Source organism: Helianthus annuus, chromosome 6 (assembly GCF_002127325.2).
Source record: "Helianthus annuus cultivar XRQ/B chromosome 6, HanXRQr2.0-SUNRISE, whole genome shotgun sequence".
NCBI lineage: Eukaryota > Viridiplantae > Streptophyta > Magnoliopsida > Asterales > Asteraceae > Helianthus > Helianthus annuus.
This window is the reverse complement of record NC_035438.2, coordinates 54,066,028-54,073,865: the sequence shown is the minus strand read 5'-3', so window position 1 is coordinate 54,073,865 and position 7,838 is coordinate 54,066,028.

Here is a 7,838-nt window from a genome sequence, read left to right as displayed (position 1 = left end):
TATTCCTTCAAGATTTACAATAACAGCCCCCGAAGTTTATCTAACTGAACTAACTAAGTTATAACATAATTAACCAAACTCATTAACTAGTTTAAATAAAAAATTTACTTTGTAATTGATTATTTAAACCAATTAATTTACCAAATAAATAAATAACTAGTTTTGATAGTTAAACTAAAAGTAAAAATGCATCGATGGCAATTTAATTCGCAAAAAAAAAAAATCCGAGGTTTCAAAGGTTAGGATTCAGATCTACAAAACGGGTCGGATTTTGGGAGCCCATTTTGTCGGATGTTACAAGTAGCATCCAGAGTAACGAATCAAGTATAACGTATGTATGCATGTATTGGATTGTTTGTGCATTTGAATAGAGTCTAAGTGTACCTCTGTAGGTTAATAGGTAAACATATTACACCCAAAGTGTAAAATGGAAAAAAGGGTGTTCGAGTATACTCATGGTTTTGCTAAGTCTTCTTAGTTAATCCCGCGAGCGAAGAATTTTTGACGTAGTACAGGAACGCCAAGGTTACCTGTCACACCCCAACCGATGACGGAATCATCGGGGCATGGCACTGAGCGAAACAGATTTGTCCAGAAGTTTCCATAACAAATATTATCACTATCCAGTTTAAATAACACGTCCCATACCGTGTCCCAAATAACAAACGAATTATTACAGATAACAACCAGTCAAATATTCTGTTCCGACAACTTAGATTTAAATAAGATAAATAAATATTGTTCAAATGCTCCTAAAGACCCAGCCTGACAAGATCTACAGACAACTATGCTCTAGTTGCTTTTTCCTAACAGACAACTATTTGTTGGGGGCCTCTAGAGCTTTATTCTAGCCTCGCTTTCCTAGCAAGCAAACATCTTAAACACCTGTCACATACGTTAAAATAAAGTCAATACATATAATGTAAAGGTGAGCATACAAGTTTGATAATAGCATAATAGAGTTCAAATAGTTTACGCATAACCAGCACGTACACAGAGGAAAACGAAGCATGTTAATTATCGACATGGACCTATCGATACCAATGACTGCGGGTTGACCGTCCGAGACGGTTCGCAAAACATGATTACCACCGTAATCCATGCAAGTAATTGTCCTTAACAACCCCGTGTGAACGGGTGCTGAGTCCAAACTATAGTACTACGTCGTTAAGGTAGGTAGACAGCATTCCACGTGTAAACACAATCAACAAGCATTCATTTAGTCACGTAATACATGCATAACGGTTAGCGTTCAAATAATTGAGTAGTGCGTTCGATTGTGATTTTGATAAGTAACGTATGTAACACCCAAAATTGCTAAAAGCAAAAAGGGATCGAGCATACTTACAGCGATTGATTGATGGATTGAAGGGAGCGCTTGAGAGTAGGGTTAGCCTGAACAGTTCGATAGCATAACGATGAATACACGTAAAATGGAAACAAGTGCAAGTGGGTCGAACAGCCTGGTCGATCGAACAACGGTTTCGATCGGACGGGTTGTTCGTTCGGTTAGACAATTCGTTTAGACAGTCTGTTCGATCGGTCGGTAGGCTCGTTCGGCTGGACTGTTCGAGTGGATTGTTTCTTCCTTTGAGTAGGATGTGTTTGTGTATGATGGTTTGGCCTTTTGAAGTTTTCGTTGTAGTATTTGAGAACACTGAAGTGTTCTTACCTTTCAGGTCGATCGATCGAACAGTCTGTTCGATCGGCCGGCTTAACCGATCGGTTAGGAACTTCAGTAGTAGTCCTCAGCAGGATGTCACTCGATCGAACAGCACGCTCGATCGGGTGGCATTCCAATACGTCGAACGAATTGAAAAATCGACTAAGTGCTGAAGCATAGTATCTCATGATCCGAGGAGTAATGTTGACGAACAGCTATTCGATCGAACAGTACCTCGTTCAATACCATACTTCATGAAATTGTAAGGTGTGGGGCCATATGCTAGCCGATCGGCTGGCCTGGTCGATCGGCTGGCATGTCCGATCGGTTGGGCTGTTCGTTCAAACAGCCTAACCGTTCGGCTAGCATCCTGACCTAGTCGGCCTGTTCGTCTAACACTTGGCTATTCTGATTATTTGACGTTATATTGAGGTAGTTTGACAACGAGCTGAACCATGGAACTTTCGTTCTTACTGGTTTTCCCTGCTCGGACAGGAATCACCCAAGTCCGGCCGGTGAACTGTTCGGAACGGTTAGTTTGATGTTTAGCCCAAAGTCGGTGATCCTCGTAGATAGAATCCGAATCTTGAACCACTCATCCACTAGAATGATTGGTGAGTTGGCTCAAGCTCCGTTTCTACCGGTTTTGAAGGCGTTGAGTGTAAAAGAGTTGAAAGAAAGTTGGAAATCCTTCTTTCAATCCTTCACATCATGTAAATGTTTAGATCTTTGATAGATCTTAGCCTGTTTATGTGGAAATCGTTTAGATCCGAGCTATTCATGGTGGATTGAGGCCAAAACATGATGTTCTTGAAGAACACCATGATGACATCATCCAAGAATGCTTAGATCTTGGTGATTTCACGGTTAGAAATCAAGATTTGAAAGATAGAAAGGTGTAGGAGCATGTTTTGATCAAGAAATTACAAGATTTAGGATGAAAACTTACCGGAATCGGAAGAAATCTGAGAAAAGGTGAGGAGCACGAGCTGGTCGGTCAGAGAGTTTCCAAAAGTAGAAAGAATGACAATGACAGCCCTATTATAGGCTCCAAAAGAGGAAAGGGCTGGCCGATCTGCCAGGCATCCCGATCGGACAGCCTGCTCGATCGGACGGTCTGTCCGATCGTCTGGGCTGTTCGATCGGCTGACAGCCTGATCGATCCACAGTCTGGTTCGAGTGTTTGGTGCGACGATTTTTTTATATTTCGATTTCGATTGAAGATGATACGAATACGATAGAGTTTCCTATTCAAATTACTTTCAGTCCCAACTACTTATATATCTAACATACAATCATCTATATTTCACCCTATCCTTACGTTACCATTCGTCGTAATTCGATTTTGATTGCATTTGACTGGAGTTTCGAGTTTCGATTCGATTTTCGATTGATTCGATTAATCGCCACACAAAACATAAAGTAAGTACGCACAGGTAACACATAAGGCACACACACAAGTAATGTAACACCAAATTCGCATAGTTCGAGATTCGAGTTCGATGATGGTTAGATCGGTTTGATTACTGATTGATTAACTTTATCGCATTGTTACTTCCTACTATTCACAGTCGTAAGTCGGTTCGTGTTGATTAAACATTCGATTACTTTGATTCTTTCTTGATTACAACACTTACTCCATATAATACGAATAAAAACATAAAATCGACTAAATATAGTCAAAGAAAGTCAAAGTTGACTTGGACTTTGACTTTGACTTTGACATTCGAAAACACGGGGTGTTACAGCCTCCCCTTGTTTAGGGAATTTCGTCCCGAAATTAGGCTCGAAGCTGCACAGCACCGTGAATTACCAATTTGATGCTCCAGATCTTCATTTGAACAACTGCGGGTACTTAGCCTTCATGTCGCTTTCGAGTTCCCAAGTGAACTCCGCGCCTCGTTTTCCTTCCCATCGGACTTTCACGATGGGGATGCGCGAGCGCCTGAGCTGCTTGGTTTGACGATCCATGATTTCGACAGGCTTTTCCACGAAGTGTAGCGTTTCATTGACCTAAAGATCGTCGAGGGGTACAATCAGATCATGATCAGCTAGGCATTTTCGGAGGTTTGACATATGGAAAGTCGGGTGGACGTTACTGAGTTCCTCCGGTAGTTCGAGTCTGTAGGCGACTTTTCCGATCCTTTCCAGAATCTTAAAAAGTCCAACATATCGAGGCGCTAGTTTCCCTTTCTTTCCGAATCTGACCACACCCTTCCAAGGTGATACCTTTAGGAGTACGTAGTCGCCAACGTCAAATTCAAGGGGCTTGCGTCTTCTATCGGCGTAACTTTTCTGTCTATCCCTGGCTTTCGACAAGTTGTCTCGAATCTGGAGGATTTTGTCAGTCGTTTCTTGTAGTAGCTCGGGACCGGTTAGTTGCGAGTGACCGATATCGTGCCATACAATAGGCGAACGACATCTTCTTCCATATAGGGCCTCGAATGGTGCCATTTGTATGCTGGCATGATAGCTGTTGTTGTACGAGAATTCGACTAACGGTAGGTATTTGTTCCAACTACCACCGAAGTCTGACACACGCACGGAGCATGTCTTCAAGAGTACGGATCGTTCTTTCAGTCTGTCCGTCAGTTTGAGGATGGAATGCAGTACTCAGGTTAAGCGACGTACCAAGAGCCACTTGAAACGTTTCCCACAATCGCGAAGTAAACCGAGCGTCACGGTCTGAAATGATGTCACAAGGCGTACCATGATTACAAATGATCTCGTCGGTGTAGATTCGGGCTAGTCGTTCTACCTTGTAGTCTTCCCGTATTGACAAAAAGTGGGCTGATTTGGTCAAACGATCAACTATAACCCAAATGCTGTCGTGACCTGATGGCGTGGGCAGAAGTTTGGTTATGAAATCCATAGCTATACTCTCCCACTTCCATATCGGGATTGGAGGTTGCTCGAGTAGAGGGTCGTTGATGTTCAGCCTTGACTCTCGCACAAGTCAGGCAACTTCCAACATATAGGGCGATGTCCTGTTTCATACCCGGCCACCAGTACTTGTAACGAAGATCCTGGTACATTTTATCGGCACCGGGATGAATAGAATACCGGGATTTGTGGGCTTCATTCATTATAATCTTTCGCAAATCGGTCCGCTTAGGGATCCAAATTCGGTCCAGATAGTAGAAAATCCCATCTGCTTTGCTTATAAGCTGAGCTCCATCGTGATAGATCCTCTCTTTCTTCAAAGTGCGTTCATTAAAACAAGCATGCTGGGCTTCGCGGATGAGAGCTTCAAGGTTATGCTGGGCTTGGGTATTGCGAATACTGAGCAAATAACTCCGTCTGCTGAGTGCGTCGGCTACAACATTTGCCTTGCCTGGGTGATAATGAATCTCACAGTCATAATCGCTAAGAAGTTCCACCCATCGGTGTTGACGCATGTTAAGTTCTTTCTGATTAAAGATGTGTTGTAAACTCCTGTGATCGGTGAAGATCGTACACTTGGTACCATACAGGTAGTGTCACCAAATCTTCAATGCAAAAACAACTGCGCCTAGCTCGAGATCATGGGTTGTATAGTTCTTCTCGTGGATTTTGAGCTGACAAGATGCGTAAGCTATAACCTTGTCTCGTTGCCTGAGAACACAACCAAGACCAAGGTTGGAAGCATCACAATAGACAATGAAATCGTTGTTTCCGTCTGGCAACGTGAGAACATGAGCATTGCAGAGCTTGCGCTTAAGGGTTTGAAAAGCAGACTCTTGTTCAGTTCCCCAAACAAAAGACCTGTCTTTATGAGTAAGAGCGGTAAGCGGCACAGCGATCTTAGAGAATCCTTCGATAAATCGTCGATAATAACCCGCTAATCCAAGAAATGATCGGACTTCAGACGGGTTCTTTGGCGTAATCCAGCTTTTAACTGCTTCAATCTTCGCAGCATCAACATGAATACCCTGACTATTCACGATGTGACCCAGAAACTGAACCTCCTCCAACCAGAATTCGCACTTGGAGAACTTGGCGTAGAGTTGGTTCCCCTGGAGTAACTCGAGAACCAAACGTAGATGTTGCGCGTGTTCGGCTTTCGACTTGGAATAAATCAAGACATCGTCGATGAACACGATGACGAAACGGTCAAGATAAGGTTTACACATGTGATTCATCAGATCCATAAAAACCGCGGGTGCATTGGTAGACCAAAAGGCATAACAACGAACTCGTAGTGGCCGTATCGAGTGCGAAAGGCTGTTTTGGGTATATCTTCCTCTTGTATGCGTAACTGATGATAACCTGAACGTAGATCGATCTTCGAGAAACACGATGCACCTTGTAGCTGATCAAACAAATCGTCGATTCGAGGTAGGGGATAACGGTTCTTGATGATCAGCTTATTCAACTCCCGATAGTCGATGCACATCCTGAACGACCCATCCTTCTTTTTGACGAAAAGGACTGGTGCGCCCCAAGGAGAGGTGCTCGGGCGAATGAAGCCTTTTTCAAGTAACTCCTGGAGTTGGTTTGAGAGTTCCCTCATTTCGGATGGCGCGAGTCGATAAGGGGCTTTGGCAACAGGGTTAGCTCCAGGAATAAGGTCGATACGAAAGTCGATATCACGACTTGGCGGTAGTCCGGGAAGATCATCAGGGAACACCTGAGGAAATTCACGAACCACTGGGACGTCTTTGACTTCAACCTTCTTTTTCTTTTCCTTCTCCGCTACTACAATGTTGGCCAAGAAAGCGTTGTATTCCTTGCGGAGATACTTGCTAGCTTGGATACATGACATAAGCTTGAGACCCTTCGAAGCTGTTTCACCGTAAACACATAAGAGATCACCATTCGCGAGCGAGAATCGAATCATCTTTTCAAAACACACAACTTCAGCATGGTTTTCACGAAGAAAGTCCATGCCTACTATGATGTCAAACTTCCGAGTTGCATCGGAATGAGATCAATTGGGAAGGGGTGATTGTTGAGCTCGAGGGTACAATCACGAAGAACAGAGTTAACGGCGACGGTTCTTCCAGTAGCAACTTCGACTTCGAATGATGAGGGGAGATAAGAACGCTTACGACTAAGGAGCTTCTCGAATTCAAATGACACAAAGCAGTTATCGGCCCCAGTATCAAACAAACATGACGCATAAATACCATTCACAAGGAACGTACCATTAACCATGTTGTTGTCAGCCTGGGCTTGACGGGCGTTGATGTTAAAGGTTCTGGCACGGGCTGCTTGCTGTTGCTGCTGAGGCTGCTGTTGTTGTTGCTGCTGGGGTTCTTGTTTCACAACCTTGTTCGGGCACATGTTTGCAAAGTGGTTAGGGTCACCACATGCAAAGCAGACTCGAGCATTGACCGCGGGTGCTTGAGCTGCAGGTTGGCCTTGAGGGGCTGGAAGTAGAGCTTGATGAGCGGCGGCTTGAACTGGGGATTGACGGGGACCATGGCGACAATTCGCTATGAAATGCCCGTAGAGGTTGCAGTGGGCGCAGAAAGGACAGGCGATTCCCACCGGGTGATGATATGAACATGTCGGGCAGAGCGGGTGGGGACCTGTGTAAGCGCGCTTGGCTGGCGGCGCATTGACCACTGGAGCTTGTCGGTGGTGAGACTGCTGCTGAGCCTGTACGGCTTGCAGAGGAGCAGCAGTTGTAGTCACAGCACAGTTCTTGTTGCTGGAGATGTTGTTGTTGTGCTTCTTCTTTCTTCTTGATGACTTGGAGGGTTGAGCAGTGGTGGTGTCGACGGTCGATGAGGAGGTGGCTTGGTGCAGAGACTTGGTATGCTTATCCCAAAAACCAGACTTTACCCGCTTGTCATTGATCTCAGCGGCAAGCAGGTAGGTTTCTTCAATCGATGATGGCTTGGCAGCATGAACGAAATCGGCAACACAATCAGGTAGAGCTCGAATATACTTCTTGATGGCCATGTCTGCCGTCTTGACTTGATCGGGACAAATGATGCTGAACTGTTTAAAGCGTGCAGTCAAGGCAGCGTTATCTCCATCCTTCTGCTTAATGTTCCAAAACTCGTCCTCCAGCTTTTGGCGTTCATGGGGAGGGCAGAATTCGTCCATCATGATGGCTTTCAGCTCCTTCCATGTCAGCTCATAAGCTGCATCATTCCCGCGTTTGTTTCGTTCGGCCGTCCACCAGTCTAGAGCTCGGGACTGGAAGACGCCTGTAGCATTGAGGGTGCGGAGATTTTCTGGACAG